General features: G+C 44.5%; 1 protein-coding gene across 1 annotated transcript in view; it reads right to left on the minus strand.

Annotated features, from left to right (window-relative positions):
* TMCC3 (transmembrane and coiled-coil domain family 3) overlaps positions 1–26895 on the minus strand; it is a 248014-nt gene that overhangs the window by 211384 nt on the left and 9735 nt on the right. The gene's annotated exons all lie outside the window — the stretch shown is intronic.

The following is a 26895-nucleotide window of genomic DNA, read 5'->3' on the forward strand; positions in this document are numbered from 1 at the left end:
TATAAACTGAATTTCTTCGGGATATGGCAATAGACTAATATGGGTTAGCATTTGTAGACCTTGCAGAGGAAGAGAGGTTCCTTGCCTTCCCTCTCTCAGGCCACGTCCAGACTAGGAATTAAAATCGATTTTAGATACGCAACTTCAGCTACGGGAATAACGTAGCTGAAGTCGAATTTCTAAAATCGAGGTACTCACCCGTCTGGACGGCGCGGCATCGATGTCCGCGGCGCTCCGTGTCGATTCCGGAACTCCGTTCGGGTTGATGGAGTTCCGGAATCGATGTAAGCGCGCTCGGGGATCGACACATCGCGTCCAGACTAGACGCGATATATCGATCCCCGAGCAATCGATTTTAACCCGCCGATGCCGTGGGTTAGTCTGGACGAGGGCTCAGTCAGCCCAGCTTCCACTATGGTGCTTCCCCAGGAGTCTGCAAAAGCAGTCTTTATGCTCAATCTTGTGCTAATGGTTTGCTGCATAAGGTCAAAAAAGAGGAATCTAAAGGCCCTATCCTAATGCACCCCTGCTGACCACGGCAGGCATCTATGAAAGGGGACAATCCAGCAGACAGTCCTCAACAGCACTGTGTTTGGAGCCCTGCTCAGAGATATCTAGAGCATAAAGCATTATTGCACCCAGTCTCTTAGGCTCCAATACTGCAAAACTGTACAGACCAACCCTCCCAGCCACACAGAGCCCCATCAAAGTCAGGCACTGATCCTACAGTAGGGGCCATGCAAGCATAAAGGTCCATGTCATGTTAATTACATAGCATTTTAAGGCTACCCTGCCCCCACACACCAATTGCAGCAGTCACAATAATTAGCCCAGAATATGAAACAAGATCAGTTTCAATTGAATTCATTTTTTCAAATACAACTAATTATATTGAAAAATTAAAAATTCATGTCAAAACAGAACTCTCAAGCAAAATAAGTTAAAATTCATCATTTCCTGCAGCACGTGCTTCATCCCTTTTCCCCAATGCATATGGGAGAGACAGAAAAATAGTATGTTTGTGTTTTTAGGTTAGACAAGCTTTCAAAGCAGTGCCTCTTTAAAATGGAAGTTTCATCTTTCTCTTAAGAACAGTGCAAAGACTTCTAATGCATTTGAAAAAAAAATGAGCAGTGGGTGTGTATTGATGGTGCAATTAGGCTGGAAGCAGATCACAGTTTAGGTGTCAGAAATTACAAGGCTCTGTCAGATCAAGGAAACACTTGCTAACAAGAAAGCTACATGGTTTTGAGTCTTGTCATCCTGTGTAGAGACTAAGTGCTTGTAAAACATAAAAATAAATAGAATGGGCAAAACTCCAGAGGTGAGCACTCCGTGAGAGCAGGTGCAGGGAAGTGTGCATGGCTTGATTTTAGAGATGTTGAGCATCCGCAGGACCTGCTGAAGTCAGCTGAACCAGTGAATAATCAGTATCTTTAAACTTGGCCATAAACAGCTAGTAGAGGGTTTGAGAACTAGTGAGCCACCATTTCATTCCTGGAATCATCATAATTAAACTTTCTTTAAAAATCTTGATGGTGGGTGGTTGGGTGAAGAAAATGAACCCAAAAGGATTCTGTGTGGAAGGTCCTATTGAAGAGTACTTGACCAGCAACCACCTCTAAAACATAGGAGTCAGCCTAACACTAGAAGCTATTTTTAACCTGAACACGCTAGTACAATAGTCCCTGGAGCTCTGTCATCAGATGCAATCCAGACAGCTGCTGTCTCTTTTAGAGAGTATTTCTTTCTGTTCACACAATGAACCCCACCATTAAAAGAAAATGCCAAATTCTATCTCCTTTGTCTCTCTAACATTCAGCAATAAAGTGAACATGAACGGTTAAAACTGATTTACTGACTCTTAATAAAATGTACTTAAAAAGAAAGTGTCAAACTCCTCTGCATGAAATCCAAACAAGAATAAAATGAAATTACATGCTTAAAATGCTAGCAACATTCAAATCATGTCCAAATTTAAAAAACAAAAAACAAACCCTGCAAGAATGTCCCAAAGTAGCCACTGACATTAAAGTATGCACATTATTTCAAATCCAGTTTTTCACAAACAGTACAGGGGTAAATCCATTTCCGTTATTATACGTTGCAATGTGGGGGTATACCATTGCCCTCTTCTGGGCAGAATCAGAGCAGCTCAAATGTATGCCATAGGCCCTCTACTGCTAATGATGTTTCTTCTTTAGCTCAAGCAGTAAGGCCCTATGCCTATGACGCAGGGACATTTTGGTTCTACCACTGGTCTCTCTGTTGAGTATCTGAGTTGCCACAATATGCAGCAGAGTGACAACTGTGAAATCTTAAGTGGCCACAGGCTTGTTAAAATACCTACAAATGCCTATAAGGCCTAAGTTTATAAACTTCAGTAGCTCATACGAATCTTCATGGAAAGTCATTTATCAGAAATCAAACTGAAATGTCAGTTACATAATCTACTGGCTCTCTCATTTTGTGCCCGGTGGTTTGTGTGTTTGAGTTACACCCATAAAGCATCATGGATCAGGATGAGAAAACTCTCCACAAGGGAGGAGATTTTATTGAAAGATTGTTCTTATCAAAAGATAACAAGGAACATTTTTATTTCCTTTACAGAGACACATCCCTTTCAACTTAAATCCATTCCATAACAAAAAGCAGTGAGTATTTTATACAAAAGCTTTGTTGGGATGAAAGGGAAATGTCAGCCATATAAAATGTGTGTCAAGCAAAGAGAGAAGCAATTTCTGGTAGAGGCTGCCAAGCTATTATTGCTGAATTCACAAGCTCCATGTGACAAAGTCACCCGTGTTACTTTGAATGCCAAGGATTAGATCAGCATAGTTCCCTTGTGGTGATGTTAAACATGCACAGTTTAAGGCACATTGCAGACTTTGTTTATCATTTCCTTCTTCCATAATACATAGCTCCTCAGCTGATTCAACATTAATTCACATTCATTTGAGCTATTCCAGTTTGCACCAGCTGAGGAACTGACTGACTATGTAATTTGGATAGTAGTAAGCAGGGCCGGCTCTAGCCATTTCACCGCCCCAAGCACGGCGGCACGCCGCAGGGGGCGCTCTGCCGCTTGTCAGTCCCGCGGCTTCAGTGGACCTCCTGCAGGCGTCCCTGGGGACCCTCCACAGGCATGCCTGTGGTAGGTCCACTGGAGCTGCCTGCCGCCCTCCCGGCAACCGGCAGAGCGCCCCCCGTGGCATGCCACCCCAAGCACGCGCTTGGCGCGCTGTGGCCTGGAGCCGGCCCTGGTAGTAAGCAAAGTTTGCAATGCACCTCAAATTGTATAGGTAACTGATCAAGATTGGTTCAGAATTTTTCTGAACAGCTACATTATCTTTGCTGGACTGGCTCCTCTGGTCTTCCTTCATCTACCACTCTTTCTTGTTCTTCCATTTAAAAAATAAATGTTGTTCTCTTCTTTTATTTTTTCAAGGCCCATCCTTTCAGCTTGGTTTTTCTTAATGTTTCTTCTTTATTCCTTGGTGATAAAAAAAACAAAAAACAAAAACCTGCAGCCTACAGGTGTTGCAACTATCTCTCGTGGCCAATCATTTTAAAATATTTAGCCAGGTGTCCATGCTGCAGTTCACCACAGTAGCTGTATTTAAGCTAATATTCATGGTGGATTTTTTGGCGTGGGGGTGCAGGAAAGGTTCAGCAAACTAATGAACTTTACGATCATCTATAACAGCTAAAGCTGTTGCTCAAGACAGAGTGGATGGTAGCAAACCTAAGAAACTAGCTGGACTGGCCACTCCTGTCAGCACTGGGAAAGCCACTGTCTAGACCAGTGGTTCCCAAACTTTAACAACCTGTAAACCCCTTTCAATAAAGTGTCAAGTCTCGTGAACCCCCTCCTACAAATGAATATTTTCAGGGATTTTCTCCCTTACCTCAGCATAAATTATAAAAGCAGTGATCTTGGAAATATAAAATTTGTTTTTATGACATGCTTATTAAACACTATTTATTATTTATCATTACAGTATTTTTATTACATTATGAAAACGGCAACACTCTTCCAAGATCTCACTTTCATAGCTTGTATCACTTTGAATAAGCCTGTTTGTTATAAGACAGGGTTATTATGTTTCATCAAGGAGTATCGGATGTGAAACAGCATGAAGATATTTAAGAAGCCAACTCAAAGAGTTCCTCGTACACAAGCATTCGGGTCTTGAGCAGTCCAGGCAAACAACGCACGTTACAACAAAGCTTAAACTTGCTCTTCATAATAATTTTAAAAACAAACAGTAGCTGCGTATTTAAATTTTAACAACAGCAAAAAAAATATCCACCTCCCTTTCCGTTTCTTATAAGGAGTCTTGAAGTTTAAATCTCCGCAGTGTGACAGATATGCTTGCTTTGATCTGCTTAGCTCTTGGAAGTACAGGGGCTCCGAGATGCTGGCCCTGTGCTACCCAGAGTCCCTACGGATTTTTTTCCTGAGAACCCCCTGTAACATTTCGCAAACCCTAGTTTGGGAACCAGTGGTCTAAACTGATATATGTCAAAAAGGAGATCTGGAGATCAAAGGGACCAGCCCACCAAACAGAGACAGAAACATATATTTTTTCTGTTTACTTTCGCACTCAACTGATTTAACTCCCACTGACAGAGTCACATTGATTGTGAACCAGAGTAATTTCCATTGATTTAAAAGCAGAGAGCCACAGATTGGAGAAAGTTTGCATGTGTATGTGACAATGATTCTCCATCTTGGCTGACATGCTGGGGACTGAACCTGGGAACTCCAGAGCTAAAAGCATAAACAGTTTGAGCTAAAAAGCAAAGCCCCTGCAGCTGGTGGCTGTACCAACTCATATCCTCATATCAGCACAGAGGTAGAGCTGTAACACATCCACCAGTGGGTTATATGGACACACAGCAGTTCTCGCTGATATAACGAAAGCTATACCACTATGACCTCTTTGCATAGACCAGGCTTTTGTGTGTGTGTGTTTATGTTTGACTTTGTCCCAAAATTAATTGGGAGAGCAGTAAGTGATTTGAACAAGAAGGGTTTACTTGCAATAAGCAGAAAAGGATTCCATCTTGGAGTTTTAATCTCTAATCATTTGCAAAAAATTGAGGATTTCATATCAAACTATGCCTTGTTCAGAGTATGCTAAAGCCACTATCAAATCTAGCATTTTAGTGGTCTAAGAGCCAGCCACTCAGCACGATAACAAGGGCACTAACCTCTTCAAATATATTTGCATGAAAATCATGCTGTCAGTTTTCCCTAATCATTATTCCCAACCATAGTTAACTGAAGAGAGGCCGTTGCAGTGAGAAGCAGCTGGACCTATCACAAGTTCTTAGGAGTCTTTTTCCCATCAGGTTCTAGTAAAGCGGATTGGACAACAGCCCACATGCTAAATGTTGTAAATAGACTCAAATCAAATACAGAATCACTCTGATTGTCCAAACCTTGGTGTCATCTGAAACAGGGTCAGGAACCCCAATGCTCATTCATTACATTGAATATTCCCTCCGTTTTCTGAAGCCTTGATTATCCAAGTTTATTCACTGTCTCCCAGGACATATGATAATTGAGGTTTACAAAATGTATGCAAAATACAGTTTGTACTATATTAAACTGATCCAATTTGATTTTTTTCCCCATGCAGTAATGAATCAGCTATGTATGCTTACCACTGCCTTCTAGTCAACAGAATCAGAATGCCTTAACTGTGGTCATAAACGCTATTCTGCAGGAACTAACAGAGAGAGTCTCCTTTCAATCAAACGGCAGGGGCTTCTGCCCTATGGTGCAGCATAGTGATAGCCATTACAGTCTAAGTAGCCATATATTTGTAACAGTTTTAAAGCTGCTCACAATGAAGATCTGGGAGAAAGTTGCTGGTAAGAGACTAAGAAGAGAAGTAAAAGTCAGTGACAATCAGTTTGGATTTGTGACCGGCCAGGCAACAATGGATGTTCTCTTTGCATTAAGATTGTTGCACATGCAATCTAGAGAAAAATCAGAACACACTGCACATAGTATTCATTGATCTTGAGAGGGTTTATGAACACATTCTGAAAGAAGTCATCGGGTGGTGGTTGAGAATGAAACAAATACCTGGAGACTATATCAGACCTCATCCAGGACATGTACGAGGAGGGTACTGTTACTACAGTCAGAAGACCATGGGGAGAAATAGAGCAGTTTCTAGTAAGAGTCACAGTACATCAAAACTTGGCCCTACGCCTCTTTTTGTTTGTGTTGGCACCTGATGCACTGACAGAAAACATCCAGAGAGCAGCACGCTGGCGCATGCTTTTTGCAGATGATGTAGTGCTCATGGGGGAGATAGAAGAGAAAGCAAAAGAAGATTTAGAGAGATGGAGGTTGTGATGGGTTCCCCCCTGGGGTTCCACCAGGAATTAGGGTACCACTGAGTCCCCAAGCTTGGACTGTCACCAGCATTCACACAGATAGGGACACCCAGCTGCAGTTACACGCAGGCTCTCTCACCACCAGTCTCCCAGCCTGGGACCCCAGAACAGTACTGTCCTGCCCTGGTCAAATCTGGCCAGTATATGGGTTTAAACACCCGGTCTGCTCAAATAAATTTGTTAGTCTCTAAGGTGCCACAAGTACTCCTGTTCTTTTTGAGGATACAGACTAACATAGCTGCTACTCTGAAACCTGGAAAAATACTGATATCCCAAAATGGAGTCCAACATCATGTGGTCTCAACACACGTCCTTATAGTCACAGCAGCCATTACTTGGAGGCTGTCTGTAGCATTCTCCAGGAAGCCTCCCCAGGTGGGAGATAAGCTTCTCCTAAGGCCTATTGTTCTTTCTAATGGCCCATTACTCTTAATAGGCCCTTTACAACCAGCTATTTAGACAAAGCATCTTATTAAGCGGGCATTACCCAGGTGTAATTACAGAAGTACAGATACATAGTCAGTATTTATAACTTCAGATACAAAAATGATATATGCATACAAATAGGATAATCATATTCAACAAATCATAATTTTTCCAATGATCTCACATGACCCATCTTGCATAAAATGCATCATAATCATAATATCACTATAAAGAATATGGGGTGCAGTGCCACAGAGGTGTGTATCTGAAAGAAATGGCATGAAAAGCAGAAGGAATACAACGGAGGACATTGTCTGTAGATTTGAGGATACCCTTCAGAAAGGTGACAAGTCTGTAAATCTGGGAGGCCAGCCACTGCCAAAGGTGCAGCAGTTCAAGTATCTAGGTTCGATAATACAGAAAAACTGAACTAAGCAAAACAGGAAAGGCATAGACTAAACAGAGAGAAGGGAGCAGAGTGATTGGAGAATGTTTATCAAACTGAACAGTAAAATCTACAAGATGGTAATGAGGCCTGCACTTTTGTATGGTTCTGAATGCTGGACACTGAGTAACAGACAGGAGCAGACCTAGAATACAACAGAAATGAAAATGTAACTCTAAGCATCAATCTAAACAAGGATGGACCATGTTTGGAATGAACTAGTTAGGGGAAGTGTCAAGGTAATACCAATTATAGAAAATTGGAGGGAATCCAGGCTTAGATGGTTTGGTCATGTGAAAAGAAGATCGAAAGGACAGATAAGAAACAAGATGTTAAACTTGGAACCAGTGGGCAAGAGAAGGGTTGGAAGACTGAAAACTAGATGGATGGATGTCATAGAACAGGATTTGATTAGCTGCAGAGTGTCCAAGGAATTGCTTCAAGACAGACTGCAATGGAGAACAACTCAAAAACCCAACTCCATATAGATGGGACCAAGGCTAGAAAGAGAAGAAGAAGAAGATTAAAGCTACTCAGATAAAAGATAGTGTGAATGACTAAGTAACAGTAGCCCTATAATACAGATTGGAAAGTTGGTTTTTGTTTGGTTGTTTTTTAGGAGGGGGCTATGTGGATGGGATACAAGCCTACCCGAAGCTCTAGTTAGAGCTGTTAAAAAGCTGTGGAGACATTGGCTCAGTCTTTCACACTAGGTAATCCACAACGATGGTACAGAACAGAAATTCAGAGAGAGAGAGACACGCTACACTGTGTGAGAGTCAAAGTGCAAAAATTTGTGAAGGTGCAAGGAGAGCCACTTGGGGAGCTCTCAAGAAAGAAGTGGGATTTAAGGAAAGAAAGGAGGGAAAAGTATCACACCAGGCCATGTCTACACTTACAAGCTTACAGCAGCACAGCTGTACTGATACAGTTGTGCCACTGTAAGAGCGCTTGTGCAGCCATGTTATGCCGACAGGACAGAGCTCTCCTGTTGCCATAATAAAACCAGCTCAACAAGTGGTGATAGCTGTTGGCAGGAGAGCATCTCCTGCCAACATAGCACTGTGCACACGAGCACTTATGCCGGCAAAACTTACTTTGCTTGGGAGAGTGTTTCTTTCACATCCCTGAGCAATAAAAGTTTTGCTAACATAAGTGCTAGTGTAGACATGGCTCAGTGGCACTCAGATTGAAAAGTTGTTCCAAGTCGAAGGGATAGCATGAAAAATAGCACGAAGCCAAGAGTTGGAGAAGACGACAAAGGGAGCAACTGGGAGAGATCTGGGAGGAATTAAAGGAGGAAGGAAGAGGAGAACAAGTATATTGACATGGCAGAGTTGTACAGAGCGTTGCAGAGGGAGGACAAGGAGCTCAAATTCGATCTCAAAAAAGGAGAGGAAGGCAGCAAACCAGATCTAAGAGCAGGGCAATCTGAGCTGAAGTGGCTGGAGATGATCTTCAGAGCATCATTCTGGATGGACATTAGGGACCAGATGCAAGAGGACAGAGAGAAGAGATTGCAATGATCAAAGCTAAAGATTATTAGCGAATGATTTATGCAGTAGGGAGGAGGAAGAAGAAAGTATTTGTTTACACTCAGAGCTTCTGAAAATTAGCTCCTGTGGGCAACTGAGTTTATTAACAACCTCCCTGGCAGATCTTCACATTTTTGCCTTGACAGGTAACCCTTTCAAGGCCAAGGCTTAGAAACAGGGCCAGCTGAGACAGACTGTGAAACCTGAAGTCCTTAGAGGGCCACAAGTTGCGACGGGGATTGAACATAGTGGGGATAAAAATGGTGTGTGGTATACCATTTAGATGGTCCTAGTCTTGTGGTTTCACAGGTACCTCAGGAGTCAGCATTCAGAAATCATAAACTTGATCAGAAAATAAAGCCGATTGTTCTGAGTCCTATTTGTGCCCTAAATCCATGCATTTGTCTTGCAAGAATCAAAGATTTCATTACTTAATCAATCTCTGGCTACTTTATACCATTCAAGATTTAACAACTATTGATCAGAAAAAGTTTATTCCAGTGTATATGATCCAGAAAAAACACATTTGGATAAATTACTCTTGTCTCAGCTTTGGTTAATTGAACAATATGCTCACAATAAAATGGATTTAAACAGAGAGATAGAATTAAATATTCAATAATATTTAATTAAAATATTAAACTGAATCTAATTATCCAGTTTCCACCACTCGGTGGGTATCAGAACTTTTCCAAACCAAGTGCAGATCTGCACCATCTTTCTTTGATACAGGAGTTTAAAAGCAAAAGGAAAGACAGCTTCCCCTAAATTAATACTTGTTGCTCTCTTTAGGGGACAATCCTACAAAATGCTGAGTTGAGAGTGCTCAGTTTGAATCGAGCTCAACACATTGCAGAATTGGGCCCTTCCAAAGGAGACAACGTTTGTGATATACAGGTCAGAACAGATGACCCAGTGCTCCCTTCTGGCCTTAAATTCTATGAATTTATGAGAAAAGTTGTTATGCTTAATCTTATATAGTCGCTTGACAGCTGTTCCACGTAGGATACTTTAACTACTGCAAGGATGCATTGGTGTCATAGGCCCTGATTCAGGAAGACATCTCTAAAGGAAAGCACATGCTTACTTGCTTTTCTAAATCAGGGCCATAGAAAGGTGAGGTCTGGTTGTCTCAACAAGAAACTAAGATTCAAGAACTACTGGTGCTGACATTGATTCCCTCTGTCGCTTTAGGCAAATCACTTAACCCCACTTCCTCTGCCTTCCCGTCTGTAAAATACAGTGCTCCACAGCAGTGTTATGAGGATTAATTAGTTAATGCTTGCAAAGCAATTTGAAAATGAAAAGCGCTATAGCATATAAGTGCTAAGGTGGGATTTTTCAGTGAGTGTCACATCACGACAAGCCTTTTTAATGCATACTTAGCAAGAAGCACAGCATAAAAAATGACAGCTCTAAAATTGTTAAACTAAGATCTACACTATAGGACAGCAGTCAAGGCAGATCAATATTTAGACCTATCAGCCTGGACACCAAGTGATATCTTCAGGGAACAAAGTGAGCTGCAGATGTCTTGTAAGCAGCTAAATAAGAGGTTATGTATCTATTTTCAAAATGCCAAAGGAGGCAGAAACTGTTATCAGTGGCAAGGAAGCTAAAGTGCTTAACAGAGCCATTTTAAACTGAACACCTGAATCACAAATGAACAGAACCTGGGTGTGCATTTAAGCTCCGGGGAATTGTTTTTTCTTCTTTTGACTGAATAACATCTGCTTCTTTTAGAGATTTGTATGTTTCATTTTTATATTGTTTTCAGTTTAAATTTAATTGATACACACAGCAGTAAGTTGAGTTTGAGTCACTTACATATTTATCACATGCGCTGCCATTTGATGCTGTTTCCTCCCGCATGTCTTTTGAGTGTTGTGGTTTGATCAGTCAAATCCCAAGAAGGAGATGTTACTTGAACCACGTGAATGTGCGCGCGCAGCATCAAGGAGTCAAAAATGGGAAAGGGAGGTTGCAGACAACCAGCCCTAGCAAGCTAATGGCACCATCTGGCAACGAACAAAAAGTTGCCACATTCATTTATTCCTTCAGTTCTTTGCTGACGGCTTGGCTACACTGGAGAGTTGCAGCACTGGTAGTGGCTTTACAGCGCTGCAACTCACTCACCATCCACACTTGCAAGGCACATACAGCGCTGTATCTCCCTGGCTACAGCGCTGGCTGTACTCCACCTCGGCCTGGGGAATAATGACTATAGCGCTGGTGATGCAGCGCTGCTCCGCCAGTGTGGCCACCAAAAGCGCTGTTATTGGCCTCCAGAGGTATTCGGAGATATCCCAGAATGCCTGTTCAGCCACTCTGCTCATCAGTTCGAACTCTACTGCCCTGGCCTCAGGTGACCCGCCCTTTAAATGCCCCGGGAATTTTAAAAATCCCCTTCCTGTTTGCTCAGCCAGGTGTGGAGTGCAATCAGTGAATCTTTCCAGGTGACCATGCCTCCACGCGCCAAACGAGCCCCAGCATGGAGCAATGGCGAGTTGATGGACCTCATCAGTGTTTGGGAGGAGGAAGCTGTGCAGTCACAGCTGCGCTCCAGCCGTAGGAATTACAATACCTATGGGCAGATATCAAGGGCCATGCTGGAAAGGGGCCATGACCGGAACACGCTGCAGTGCAGGGTTAAAGTGAAGGGGCTGCAGAGTGCCTATTGCAAAGCCCGTGAGGGAAACCGCCACTCCGGTGCTGCCCCCACGACCTGCCGTTTTTACAAAGAGCTGGACGCAATACTTGGGGGTGACCCCAACAATCTGAGGACCACGATGGACACTCCAGAGCGGGGGGGTGGGAAAGGAGGAGGAAACCGAGAGAGTGAGAGTACTGGGGTTGGGGGAGACACCCTGGAGTCCCAGGAGGCATGCAGCCAGGAGCTCTTTACAAGCCAGGAGGAAGGTAGACAGTCGCAGCAGCCGGTACTTGGTGAAGGACAAGCAGAGGAGCGGGTTCCCGCTAAGCGGCTTTTATTTTCAGGATGGAAATTTTTCGGGAGAGGAGGGAGGGTTCTGCATGCATGAATGCCTAGATGTGGAATAGCCCATTGATGTGGTCTATCGCATCGCGGTAATCAGCCTCGGTAATCTCTTCAAAAGTTTCAGCCAGAGCGTGGGCAATGCGCTTGTGCAAGTTTATAGGGAGAGCCACTGTGGTCCTTGTCCCAGTCAGGCAAATGCGTCCGCGCCACTGTGCCGTGAGGGGTGGGGGGGACCATTGCAAGACACAGCAAGCTGTATAGGGGCCAGGGCAGAATCCGCATTGCTGTAGAAGACCCTCCCGCTCTTCCCAGGTGACCCGCAGCAGCGAGATATCTTCCAGGATCAACTCCTGTGGAAAATGTTAGGAGACTGTTCAGTGTAGGTGCCCCCTGCAGCTGTTTGCTTTCCCCAACGCACAGAAACCCCAAGGACAGTACAGCCCTGAAGCAATCAGTCCCCCTTACTCACCATTTTGGGGCTCCTGTGGGTTATGTGCACTCTCTTTGGTATGGGAAAATTATGCTATTGTGAAGACTAAACTCCTTCACTGTGTGGGAATAACAGTCTGATATAAACAATGCTGCCTCTGTTAAGTGTTGCCTTTTTTGCCTTTCCACAAGCAACCTTGAGATCTCAGCTGCCCATGTTATCAACAGCTCAAAGACTCCAAAACCTCCAGAAGAAGCCGCGAAAAAGCAAAGAAGACATGCTGCAAGCAGTTATGGATCACTCTGTCACAGAGAATCAAAAACTGCAGGACTGGACGGAAAGGGAAAGCAGGATCTGCCAGAAAAATGCAGCGGCCAGGAAGAAAAGCACAAAGCAGCTGATAAGCATCCTGGTGCGCCAAGCGGACTCTATCCAGGCACCCGTAGCCATGCAGGCAGAGCACTACCGCGCCAGCCCCCCCTATGTCCCAAAGCTCTTTCCCTTGTGCCCCAATGTCAGCTCAAAACCCCCTTCCCCAGCATCCAGGTTCTTACCACCACCAGCTGCCTCTAACACCTGAACATTCACCAACCAGCCCTGAGAACTATGACCCTTACCCTCTGCATTCAACCCCCATTACCATGCAGTATAGGCATCCTCAAGTGCAGCAGTCATTGCACAGCTCTCCAGACAGGACATATTCAAACCTGTGACTGTACAGTTCCCCACCACACCCCCCTGCCCGTTTAGGTTCCCAAAATGTTGTGTATCTGTCAAGAAAGTTACTTTCTTTTCAATAAATGAATTCTTGGCTTTGAAAACAGTCTATTATTGCAGAACGTCAAAGATACCTTAGCCCAGGAAAGAAACAGGCACTGCAAATCAGCTTAGGAAACACAGATTCCTACTAACATTGTAACCACTGCACTTCACTCCCGTGCAAGGCACCAAAACATTACTGTTGGTTTTCAGCCTCAAATTCGTCCCTGAAGGCATCCCTAATCCTTGCAGCCCTGTGCTGGGCCTCTCTAGTAGCCCTGCTCTCTGGCTTTGCAAATTCAGCCTCCCGGCGTTGAACCTCAGAGGTCCATGCCTGACTGAATCTTTCACCCTTCCCTTCACAAATATTATGGAGCATACAGCACGTGGATATAACCGTGGGGATGCTGCTTTCCCCCAAGTCTAGCTTCCCATACAGAGATCGCCAGCGCCCCTTTAAACGACCAAAAGCAAACTCCACAGTCGTTCAGCACCGGCTCAGTCTGTAGTTGAACTGGTCCTTGCTCCTGTCAAGCTTCCCTGTATACGGTTTCAGGAGCCAAGGCATTAACGGGTAAGCGGGGTCTCCAAGGATTACAATGGGCATTTTGACGTCCCCTATTGTGATCTTCTGGTCTGGGAAAAAAGTCCCGGCCTGCAGCTTCCTGAACAGGCCAGTGTTTCAAAACATGCGTGCATCATGCACCTTTCCAGGCCAGCCTGTGTTAATGTCAATTAAACGCCCAAGGTGATCCACAAGCACCTGGAGAACCATAGAGAAATACTCCTTCCGATTAACATACTCGGATGCTGGGTGGGGTGGTGCTTGGATAGGAATATGCGTCCCATCTATCACCCCTCCACAGTTAGGGAAACCTATTTGTGCAAAGCCGTCCACAATGTCCTGCACATTCCCCAGAGTCACAGTTCTTCTTAGCAGGATGCAATTAATGGCCCTGCAAACTTGCATCAACATGATTCCAACAGTGGACTTTCCCACTCCAAACTGGTTTCCGACCGATCAGTAGCTGTCTGGAGTTGCCAGCTTCCAGATTGCAATAGCCACCTGCTTCTCCATCACAGGGCAGCTCTCAATCTCGTGTCCTTGCGCCGCAGGGTGGGGGCAAGCTCCTCACACAGTCTCATGAAAGTGGCTTTTCTCACCCAAAAGTTCTGCAGCCACTGCTCGTCATCCCAGACTTGCAGGATGATGTGATCCCACCACTCAGCGCTTGTTTCCCGAGCCCAAAAGTGGCGTTCCACAGTGCTGAGCATTTCCGTGAATGCCAGAAGCAATTTAGTGTCATACGTGTCAGGCGACTCGCTATCATCGTCGGACTCCTCATCATTTTGGATCCTAAGGAATAGCTCAACTGCCAAACGTGATGTGCTGGTGAGACTCATCAGCATACTCCTCAGCAGTTTGGGCTCTATTTCCCACAGAAATCGCGCTGCACAGAAACCATTGAGAGAGTCAAGATGGCGCCAAACGTGGACAGAAACACAGGGATTTCTGGGATGTGAAGTGATGCATCACGGGGCGTTGGGACAGGAAGCAGAATGACCCACACCCTCCGCCCCCTTCTCACAACCCCAAAATGGGACGAGGTGCTCTGTGGGATAGCTGCCCATAATGCACCACTCCCAACACCGCTGCAAATGCTGCAAGTGGGGCCACATTGCAGCGCTGGTAGCTGTCAGTGTGGCCACACTCCAGCACTTTCCCTACAGAGCTGTACGAAGACAGCTGTAACTCCCAGCGCTGCACACCTGCAAGTGTAGCTAAACCCTGAGATTGACAACAAGGATGCAAGTAGTGATGCTAGTCTTTGTAATATGAACATTAGGAAATGCCTCAAATCCACTAACTCATTTCACAGGAGCCACAAGTCTCTCATCAAGGGGTGATAACGTTCAGGTAACACCAAAATGGCTACGCCTGAACTGCTGACGGGAAAAGGCTGTGTATTCCTAGACCAATCCCAGACAACATGGGAACAGAATGATTCATTTCCTGTCTTCATATCCCTGGGAAGTTACAGCTCCTGAAGAAGCCAGTATCTCTTCTCTCTGTTATATACAGTCAGCTTACTAAACAAAATACAATGGTTACTATTAAAAGGCCTGAGTTTTTTCTTCATCTGCCTCTAATTCATCGCTGTCTTTGAGGGAAAAAAAAAAAAAAAAAAAAAATCAGGTCTTTTATTCAAGATAAGTATCCACTCTACAATGCCACTGCAAAGTTGCCTGGTTTGTTGCTTTGAGTATTAATGTTTTAGATTGTTGACTTCTTATTAGAGCAGTTAAAATATCAACGACACCACGCACACATTATACTGAAAAAACTGTTCAGAAGAGCCCTGCGCGGATACAAACGTTTGTATCCACATCCAATCCATGATCCACAAACATGGCCCGCAGATATCCGCGGAACTGCAGACTCTAGCATTCAGATTCCCCACACGTCTTAAGCTCCCTGACCTACTACTGTTTAATAAAAAGTAGTAAAGTGTCTCTCTTTACCATGCAGTTTTAATGTCTCTCTACTCTTGTCATTGGGAACCCATTATTATATTTGCCAGATTACACCTACCCATTTGACCGAGAGCTCTTCAGGACAGAGACAATGGTCTTCCTATGTGTCTGTACAGTGCCAAGCACAATGAGACTCAGGTCACAATGGGGGCCTCTTGGCACTACCACAGTTCTAATAATAACTACTGTGCTCTTTCTGCAATGGGGCTTATGCCGAACAATTCCAGTGTATATATTATAAAATGCATGATGCATTTCTTTGCCAGAGGATGGCCCTAGACAGCAAACAAATTACTAAACACTAGTTTAGAGCTGATCCAAAACCAACTGAAATAAGTGACAGTCTTTCCACTGGTCTCAGTGGAAGTTGAGTTGAGCCCTTACATTTAAATTGGAATGTCACATGACTTTACACCCATTCCAGTAAAAAAAAGATGGTTTTTTCCTGTTTAATTTTCAGCCATCTAATGCCATTAATACCTTCATCATTCAAACTACAGTGCACACATAAGCCTTCATTTTTGCCTACATAATTCTTTTCATGGCTTTTTTGCAGCAATAGCCCAAGTCAGTAGTAACCCAAAGACTACACTAACCGGTAGCCTTTGGCATCTGTGAAATGAGCTGGTGAGGTCAGTACAATTCCTGGTAGATTGGTGTCCCCCTCCTAAAATATTACACCACCATCACCAGAACTGACATCCCTGTTGGCAGTTTCAGCAGAGTGTCCAAGGAATGAACAAACAGGGAGACTGAACTCCCTTTTCAAACCAACACCTGGTTCCTCCTAGTCAGGGTCAAGGCTTGTTGGTGAGATGGGACTGGTACTATTACAGCTAATACAACTTCTGTTTTGTGGGTAAATAAAGGATTTCAGTCTGTGGTGTCAATCTGGCCCCTCTGTCACCTGAAGGGGCAGGCTTTTCACTGCTTTGGTGGACTCTGCCCATCAATACCATCGAATAGGCTGTCACCACTCATGAGAGCTAAAGAATAATTTCTCTAAATTGTGAATTAAAGTTTTCTAAATATCTACAGGGACATTGTCAAAGGCAAACATGGAAGTTAAAGGAACAGGAGTACTTGTGGCACCTTAGAGACTAACAAATTTATTTCAGCTTGAGCTTTCGTGAGCTACAGCTCACTTCTTCGGATGCATAGAATGGAACACACAGACAGGAGATATTTATACATACAGAGAACATGAAAAGGTGGAAGTATGCATACCAACAGGAAGAGTCTAATCAATTGAGATGAGCTATCATCAGCAGGAGAAAAACTTTTGAAGTGATAATTTAAGATAACTCATAGAAGGTGTGAGGAGAACTTAAGATAGGGAAATAGATTCAATTAGTGTAATGACCCAACCATTCCCAGTCTCTGTTTAGGCCTGAGTTAATTGTATCTAATTTGCATATTAATTCGAGTTCAGCAGTCTCTCTTTGGAGTCTGTTTTTGAAGTTGTTTGTTGCAAAATTGCCACCTTCAAGTCTGTCACTGAGTGGTTAGAGAGGTTGAAGTGTTCTCCCACTGGTTTTTGAATGTTATGATTCGTGATGTCAGATTTGTGTCCATTTATTCTTTTGCACAGAGACTGTCCGGTTTGGCCAATGTATACATGGCAGAGGGGCATTGGAGGGATAGGCTAGGCACGTATCTGGTTCAGACCTGGGCCCTTAAGCCAGAGAGCCCTGTGGCCATACCCTTTACCACTGATGCAGCCATGCTGATGGGTACCCAAGATGGTCTTTGGAGCCTCCATGGCCAGGGCAGAGCCTAGCAACCACATGGCCCAGCAGTGCACCTATTAAACAGGGCAAGACTTGGGGCTCATCCCAGCACTACTAGTTCAGTCTCTCCCCGCAACCCCAAGAGTCCCTGCAAGTCACAGATGCAACCATTTGGTGCTGGCCCCCCTGTCCCCACACACCTGCCAACCCCAACTCATTCAGTAGTTACTCAGGTGCAAGGCATGAAATCCCTGCCATCCCTGGGGAGAGCACAGGAGAGCATAGAGAATTCCCCTGCAGGACACTGGGGTAGGCGGTCCTTCCAGCCCCCATTGGGAGAGAAAGGGGGAATGTGGAGTCCCAGGAAGCTGAGGCCCTGACAGCCCTCCCAGAAGGTAGGCACTGGAGTCCCATGATCTCACCTTGGGTTGATGCAGCCACTTCTTGATGGCCACAGGCAGGATGGTGAGGGGCTGGCCAGTCTGCTGCACCAAGCCCCAGCCCACTTGAATTCCACTGCCAGCACCTGGTCTCGCACCACCCGTGAATAGGATGAGGGTGGTGACTTCCTGGGCAGGGGCATCCTAGCGCTGAGCCAGTGGGACCCCAGTCTTCCCCTCTAACCCCTACCTTCCCCCTTCCTGCAGGCTGTTAGTTCAAAGATTGGCCAGCTCTGTTCCAGGGCCCAGGGCCTTTCCTCTTTAGGGGGCACTAGCTCCAATCTGGCCCCACGGGCTCACAGTGCCCCTAGGCTGGAGGGAGGAAAGAAAGGAACGCTACTGTCACACTCTGAGATGAGAGAGACCAGCAGAGTCAAAGAGGAAGGCCAGGAAGGGTTGGCCCTGGGATGCTCTCTAGAGTAGAGAAGTCTGACAGAAGGTCAGGAGGAAGACAAAGCAGAGACTGGGAGCAGAGTGGTGAGCCCTGATAAAAGGGCAGGATCCAGATTGCCTCCCAGGACTCTCTCACTGGAATTCAGTGTAGGAACAGAGCCAGGGAACAGGCACAAAAGGACAAACCTGAGGATAGCAGCAGTTGGTTTAAGTTACACTTTTGGTTTAGGATTTATTGGGGGATTGCAGAGGAAAGCCTTGCAAGTCCTGTCCTGAGAGAAGAGTGAACCTAGAGAGGCTGTGGGGCAGGCGGCCTGAGGAAGGCTATGACAGAAGGTAGTCCAGAAAGGCAGCAATAAGATCTTGGCTGCTGGTTATAGGATCCCCAGGCTGGAACCTAGATTCCTCCCCAGCCACCTGAGGTATGAAGCATCTGAGAAGGACATACAGATAACGAGAAACCCTGAGAGAAGGGTATGAGGACCACAGGACTCAGTTGTAGGGTCACAGGCCTTTTTTGTCAGGACATTGGGACTTTGGTTCTGCTGGGCTTTTACCCTGGAAAGGATGGACTTCAAGTGTGACCTGGATACAGCAGGAGACACCACCACTGGCAAGTGTCTGTCGGCACGGAGGACCAGAGAGAAGACACAGTCTCCTATGTCACACTGATCAGTCATTACAGGGAGCATATAAGTTAAGCACTCCATGGGTGTGTCTTCACTGTACAGTGAACAAGTTACAAGTTAGCCTAGCTCAAGTGAGAATAGTCACACTGCAAAACAACACTCTGGTCTCAGGCACTGCCCTGTGGCAATGGTCCAGGAACAGCAGCAGTGCCCAAGGCCACCACAGCCTGGAGGAGCAGCAGCAGAGGTGGAACCCTGGGCTGCACCCTGCCCAGAGCAGCAGGGCCACGGGCTGTCCCCCACCCCAGAAGCATCATCATCCACTGGAGCACTGTCCCCCCTCAACAGGCAGGATTTAGTTAGGGGTATTTTTAGTAAAAGTCACAGACAGGTCACTAGCCATGACTTTTTGGTTATTGTCTGACCTCTCTAACTTTTACTAAAAAAAAATACCCATGACTAAACTGTAGCCTTACTCATATCCCATGATTCTTTGCAATGCAGTAACCTGAGCCACTCTATAAATTCGCTCTCAGTGAATTGTGAGAACTTATCTATCCCTTCTGAGTACACAGGGAAAATTATAGTAAGGGATTGAAGGTTAAGCAGCACTCATGTGACGCTAGCTTGAATCCACACTACAGAGTGGTCACATTAGCAGCACTCAGGTTTTGGACAACTCAGGTGGTCTCACCATTTTGAGTTAAAAGCACAACCACAGTCAAGTTAAGAGTTTGTGTGTGAACTAGATTGGAGTTAGGGGCAACACTGGAGTCAGCTTTGCAGTGGACAAAGAAAGTTCTAGTTTGTCTGGATGGCTAGGAGTAGATGAACTGGCACTAATGGACACTGGTTATAGTAGAACCGGTGTGAAGTTCCCTTTGTGTTACAAGGCAGCTGAGCCAAAGGAAGGTTTGTGGCCAGGGATGCTTGAACTAACCCATGCTAGGTATGGATAACAATTAGCTTCATATGTTCACCAGCCTTGGGGCTAAGGGGTTTCCCAGATGGCAGGGCAGGGCATGGCATGACCCAGGACCAGACAGTGTGCCTGCAGCGAGAGAGAGAGGAGAAAGAAAAACACACCACAGATACCAAGGAGCTGAGGTAGGACACTGCTTCTTGGCTGCAAGACTGGACACAGTGTATTAGCTGGAGTTTATACAAGTGGAATTGCCTGTGTGCAGTTTTGTTTGTTTTTTGTCATCTCTGTTCAAAGTAAACAGACTTGTGTACACTTGGTGAATAAATAAATCACATTAGAAAATTCCCTGAATGTGTGTAATTAATTCTGTTCCCAACAAGAAACTGACCCAGTGCACAGCCCTCCCCCAAAAATCGGTCAGCCATGGAGCCTTCCAGGAAAACCAAAGACACAAGACCTGAATTTCTAATGTTAAGAAAAAAGAGAAATTGTCCCCCTCACTACACCTCCTTTATACATCATGGAGAAATAAAAAGGTTATAAATGTATATTTAATTCCACTGCAGGTCAGCTTTAAACTAAATCCCTCTGAACTCTGATTAGTACCAAAGGACTACCAGTAGGGGACACTTCATTTAAATATTAATGAATTTTTACTAGTGAGGTTACTTGGAAACTTTGGCCATACAAAAAGGAATGATAGTTGAAGTTTATGAAGGAACTTGTTTTTGGACAAAACAAACACAAGCAAAGAAAGGGGAAAAAAAACTGACAGAAGAAAAGAGCTTCTTTGTAGATGTGTATAGCCCATATGAAAAAAAAAAGACCTTTAACTAGTGAAGCTCTGGAAAGTGAACTCCTGATCACCTGTGTTTGAAGCCAGTAAGAAATAAATATAATTGTGGGCTGTCATAAACGGATAGTTAAGAGTTAGTAGAACAAAAGTACTTCATGTCTCTTAACTGTAAAGGGTTAACAAGTCCAGTGAGCCTGGCTGTCACCTGACCAGAGGACCAATCAAGGGGACAGGATACTTTCAAATCTTGAGGGAGGGAAGTTTGTGTGTGCTGTTAGTTTTTGGTGGTTGTTCTCTCTGGGTTCTGAGAGTGACCAGACGTGCAACCAGGTTTCTCTCCAATCTCTCTGATACAGTCTTTTATATGTCCAGAATAGTGAATACTAGGTAGATAAAGCGAGTTAGGCTTATGTTTGTTTTCTTTATTTGCAAATGTGTATTTAGCTGGAAGGATTTTAATTTGTACTTGTATACTTAGGCTGGGAGGGTATTCCCAGTGTCTATAGCTGAAAGACCCTGTAACATTCCATTTTAAATTTACAAAGATAATTTTTACTGTTTTTTCCTCTTTAATTAAAAGCTTTTCTTGTTTAAGAACCTGATTGTTTTTTTATTCTGGTGAGACCCCAGGGGACTGGGTCTGGAGCCACCAGGGAATTAGGGGGGAGAAAGGAGGGAAGGGGGAGAGAAAGGTTATTTTCTCTGTGTTAGGATTACTTTCTCTCTCAGGGAGAATCTGGGAGGGGGAGAGAGAAGGAGGGGGAAGGTGCATTTTCCTCTCTGTTTCAAGATTCAAGGAGTTTGAATCACAGTGATCTTCCAGGGTAACCCAGGGAGGGGAAGCCTGGGAGAGGCAACGGTGAGGGAAAGGGTTTACTTTCCTTGTGTTAAGATCCAGAGGGACTGGGTCTTGGGAGGGGACCAGAGTGTACCAGGCACTGGAATTCCTGGTGGCAGCGCTACAAGTACTGAGCTGGTAATTGAGCTTAGAGGAATTCATGCTGGTACCCCATCTTTTGGACGCTAAGGTTCAGAGTGGGGAATTATGCCATGACATGGGCACTGACTGATTTTCAAAAATGGAGTTGTCTGAATCAAACTATTGAGTATTATGAGGAGAGAGGGCTGGAAAACGGGTTCCCCCCCTCCCCACAGAAAATTGACTTTTCACCAAAAAGAGTCCCCCCCCTCAATTATTTTCAGCTTCAGGAGGATTTTTTGGTTCTTTAAACAAAAATAATTTATCTGCTGGAAGTGATGACCTTTTGGTCTAAGTGCCTGTTTAATCAAAAACCCAGTTTTCTACTGAGGGAAAAAAAAAAATCAATTTTGACAAATAACTAGGGCCAGTCAAACGTTTTCTATTACAGAAGCTTCTGTAAACCCCAACCAAGCTCAGGGCTCCACTGTATAAGCACAAAGGAAGAGCTTCTGCTCTAAACACACAAGACAGGACAAAGGGAGAAGGGGAAACAGCTGGGGGAATTTGCCCTGGGTCACACATCAGATCAGTGGCTGATCTGGGAATAGAACACATCTCCTGACTGCCAGCCCCATGGTCAATCCATGAGAGGATCCTGCCTCCCCTACAATAATGCATTGTAAAGAGCAGCTTACAGGCTGAGCTCATGTTTACTCAAGAGACAGGTCATTCCCATAAACAGCAGTAACAAGTAGTGAGAGATCTATATCATTGGCTGTTAGAAGGCTTAATTCTATCACAACAGAAACAAGGTAACCATCCACTTATCCTCTTAAAGTGCCAAACAGATACTCTGTTGGTTTGATCCGAGCTGAACTGCTTGGGGATGAAGTTTGAATTTTTACACTCATTCATCCTGAGGCTATGCCAGCTGGTGCTCTCAAGAAGAGGATCCATTTCTCCTCTCAGAGGTGATGGGCAGCAACCTCACAGTCAAAAATATTTCAACTCTCAGCACAAGCAGCAACATGGAGTCTATTTTTGCTCTAATTGCTAACTACTTCAGGAAGGAACGACAGGAGAAAAATAATGAGATGTGGGTTAGTATCAGGAATTTATCCCAAGCTGAACCCACTAGCTTTCTTCATTGGGCCCCTCAGTCCAGCCAATTATCCTCCTTAGCTAACAGGAACAAAAGGACTTGATGAAATTGCAATTTCATGATCTGGTAGAGGCTATCAACAGTTCCAGGTAAAGGAGACAATTCCCCCACCCTGCCTCCCTGGGCCACTCCTGCTCTTTTTGATCAGTGATTTGAAGGGTTTGCTTTTTATTCATTTCTTGCTGAGGCAATATTCTTCCAGCAAGGTGCATATTTTGGGGTAAACTGGCTTTGTCACAAGCGCAGAACTAAGGGCAAAGCCACAATGCTCTCACACAGCTGCCAAGTTTGGTGCAGCTCCATGTGTGACATTTCATGCAAATCAGCTCATTAAATATTTTGCAAATAATTTGTACAAGACCATAAAGTTCAGCTTAAGGTCAATACACCCCACCCCACTTCAAGCAGAGGCTGGGATACTATGTAGAACTGCATAAAACTGAATAGTCTAATCTGAGAATTGCATGATCTTGGTTGGGAACTGCTTGCTTCTTACAGGCTCTTCTCTCTTCAAGCTGTAGGAGCCAGCTCCTATCATGGACTTTGATGCTCTGATGGAGACAGTGGTGCCACTTTTTATGGTCACTTGCCAAGATTTCCCATCGGTCAAGATCTATTCCAAAACTTCCTTTATCTCTTGCTTGCACATGTCTTTATAGCAAAGCTTAGGATGGCAGACTCCTAAAAGACTAGGGTTGGAAGAGACATCAGGAGGTCATCTAGTCCAACCCCCTGCTCAAAGCCGGACCAACCCCACCTAAATCATCCCAGCCAGGGTTTTGTCCTGTTGTTCTTGTTCCCTGTGATTGCATGTCCTCGGGTATGCATCAGTCTTCCAACCTACTCAGATGGCCCAGCCAGTGCAGTCATCTTTGCTTGAGCAGGGCTGTCATGCTTGATAAATTTGCCCTTTTAAGAACCTCTGTGTTGGTGACTTTATCTTGCCATTTGGTGTTGAGAAAGTGGCATAAATGGTGTAGGTCGAAACTGTTTAAACTTTTCTCCCAATGAGCATAAGTTGTATAGTAGGGAAACATGGACATGAGTGCTAAGGATGCAAGCTTGGTACACTAGCATATTGGTCTTGATGGTAAGCTTTGAGTTGTTCCATGCTTTCAGTCAGTCTGCTAAAGGTGGTGACAGCCTTTCCAATGTGAACATTTAGTTCTTCATCCAGTGAGAGGTTGGCAGTTACTGTAGAACCTAAACAGCTGGACTTCTGGACTACTACTAGCTGTTTGCCCTTCTAGCTAGGTGATTGAAGGATCTTGTAGAAACCCCCTGTCCCAATGCAGCCATCTTCTTAATGCTGATGGTAGAGCAAATGCCTGACAAGCACTTGAAAGAAAGTCCATGAGTTTTGTAGTAGATCTTTATTGTGGTCCAGGAGGGCAACATCAGCAGCAAATAGAAGTTCCCTGATTAGCACCTTTTTAAACTTAAGTCATGACAGGTTGAAGAGTTTCCCATCTGATCTGGTGTGGAGATCCACTCCATCTCTCATGTCCTTAAAATGCACAGTTTAAGAGTACAGAGAAGAAAATTCCAAGGGGTGTAGGGGCAAGAACACATCCTTGCTTCACTCTGCTTTTCATCTCAACGTTGTCCGAAGTAGACCCAAACTGGACAGTTGCTCATGTTGTTCTGGAATGAATGTATAAGATTTACAGTGTTAGTGGGCATCCTCTCTTTTCTAGTATTGCAAATAGACCTGCTCTGCTGACTGTCAAATGCTTTGGTTATGTCCACAAAGGCAAATGTGCATTGGTAAGTTTTGCTCTCTGCACTTTTTTTGGAGTTGACGCAGAGAAAACATCATGTCTGTAGTTGATCTTCCAGCCCTGAATCCACACTATATCAGCATACAAATATTCATTGACATGCTTAGGACCACATTAAAACTCATTTGGACATACTGTATGTCCTTGGAAAATACAAAGTAACATTGCAGGCTTAACACTTGCCCAAGGTGGAGAGACTGGCTTCAGCATCAGCACAGGATTGCCAAAACACCACAAGCAATCCAGCTAAGTCTTGGCAAACATATGCCCATGCTTTTCCAAAAATGGGAGAGAGAGGTGTCATCAGTACTAGGAAGTTCATTTGCAACATTCAAGTAAACTGCCCACTCACTCTCAGGTACAGAACTCAGCAGGGGAATACTCTGTTCATAGTCATTGAAGTTGTGAGAGTACATGAACTGGCTTGGGATCAAGGATTCTCATATCAAGAGGGGGGAAAAACAAAAGCCACTATATGCTGGCTGTTTGTATTTAAGTATCGCTGCAGCTTCTCTGCACAATTTGAAAAAGTTCACACTTGAGACTGTCCAGTGCATTCTGTCTTTCGCACTGACGTGTTCCCAGCAGATCAGATGCAAAGTTGCATACTTCCATTGGTAATGTCGAGCACGATCCAAAACATAAGTAGCATCTGAACAAGTGAAGTTTCTTCTGCTTGGACTAAATCTGCCACAAGTGATTCACTCTGCAACAAAACACTTAACTCCTTTAAACCAGCTGTGGTGTCCTCCACTTCGACATCCTGAGCATCAAACCTCTTGTAGTGCTCCACATGAGGGCTGAGATGGTTTAAAGCTTTAAACCAAGTATTCCATCTTGTTACAGCCAGTTCCAAAGGTATTGTCGGGCTTTCAACTCCATGGTTGATAAAGTAGCCTCTGAAAAGTGCAGGTCTGAGTGGGGGTTTGCAGAACAGCTTTTTCATTAGAGTACACAGATGGTCCACTTCTGTATGCAAACTGTGCCAGCACTTGCCTAGTAAAGCTGTCATGTGTGCCCAGCTGATAAATTCACCTGGTTAAAATGCCACTTAATGCAAAGTACATGCAAACGTCATTCAAAGGCAGTTTCTCTGTCACATAAGCCACTACATTTGAAAAGTCAACTTCATGTTGTACAATGATCTTTACAACAGCTTGTGCAACTGTAGAGTAGTTAAAAGTTCTAACTCCACAGTTTCTACAAGCTTGGCAGCAGCTAGGCAATCTTCTGAAACTGCATCAGTTGTATTACAATATACCGGTTTAGGCTGTCTGCATATTCATGCACAATTACAGCTACATGCTGACCCTTCTGTTGGTGTCACTAGGCATAACCCTAGTAACTCGGGAGGGTGGTAGACCACAAGCGTCAATGAAGCCCTCCTGTTGTAGGCCTCAATGAACCAATGTTCCTCCATGTTAAACACTTTGTGTAACCTAATGTACTAATAGCTGCAAAAATGTAATGTCAGCAGTTAGTTTTCTGATTGTAATAGCCAGTTCCCTGCTGTAACACACTGGAGCTAAATTGAAGCAAGTTTCAAGGTCGCTTTTAGATACAGTATACATGTCTCAGCAGCGGAGGGGGGGGGGGGGGGAGGAAGGGGGAAGACAAAAGATTGAGTGAGAAAAGATACTGCAGCTGGATGGGAAAGGATGGGGGAGTGAGAGATCAGCTAGACACCAAGAAATAGTTCTCAGAAAGCAACTGGGATATAAAAGGAGGAAGCCGCTTGCGTAGGGGGCTGGATCTAGGCATGCTAAGTCTCCCAGCACCGCTTTGAGATCTCAGATAAATTTTGCTTGCTTCTCCACCCTCGTGTGTTTATTGGCGCTACGTACTCTGGGCAACGAACCACTGTTGCTTGCCTCCAGCACCCTCTGTGCCTGCAACACTTCAATTCAGTGATCAGTTGCTGCTTGTTTAGTTCAAAGACATGGGGAAAGAGGGACTCATCTCAGTGTACTTGCTGGCAGGACACAGCCCCATTCTGTATGTGCTCATTTAAGAATTCACATTTGGGAGATTGTCTGTTTTTCCCAGTGGGATGTTTGCACTGCAACAGGCCTCCACCCAGTCTTGTACTATCTTTTCCCTGTATTTCTGATTTTCATGGGGTCATGCAAGCAAACCAGTAATTGTGAGTTGTTGCTTTGCTGCTGTCATGCCACCCCTCTCTACCCTTCATTCCCCCCCCCTTGCTACAACACACCGCGAACCTTTAACGTGGTCGACTATGCAATCCTTTTTACCATGATCAAGAACTTTGCTGCAAATTATAAAAAATAACTTCCTTCCATCCACATGTAGCACATCTTTGCCAAATTCTTTAACTCTATCCTCAGGCTTAACCATTTTAGGCATTGGTAGTAAACAGCTCCAACGGCCGAAGCACAAGGCAGAAAATCTGAAGGAATAGAAAATTCCAGAAATGAAAGATAATTTTGGGAAAAAAAGCACAGCAATATCAGCAATTTCCAGAAAACACAGGTCCTAGTCATTGCTGAGATTGTCTACTTCTCAGGTTCCCCTTTGGACTGAGTGGGACATCCCAGTGTGCTGGCACAGC

This window comes from Gopherus flavomarginatus, chromosome 1 (genome assembly GCF_025201925.1).
Source record: "Gopherus flavomarginatus isolate rGopFla2 chromosome 1, rGopFla2.mat.asm, whole genome shotgun sequence".
NCBI classification, from domain to species: domain Eukaryota; kingdom Metazoa; phylum Chordata; order Testudines; family Testudinidae; genus Gopherus; species Gopherus flavomarginatus.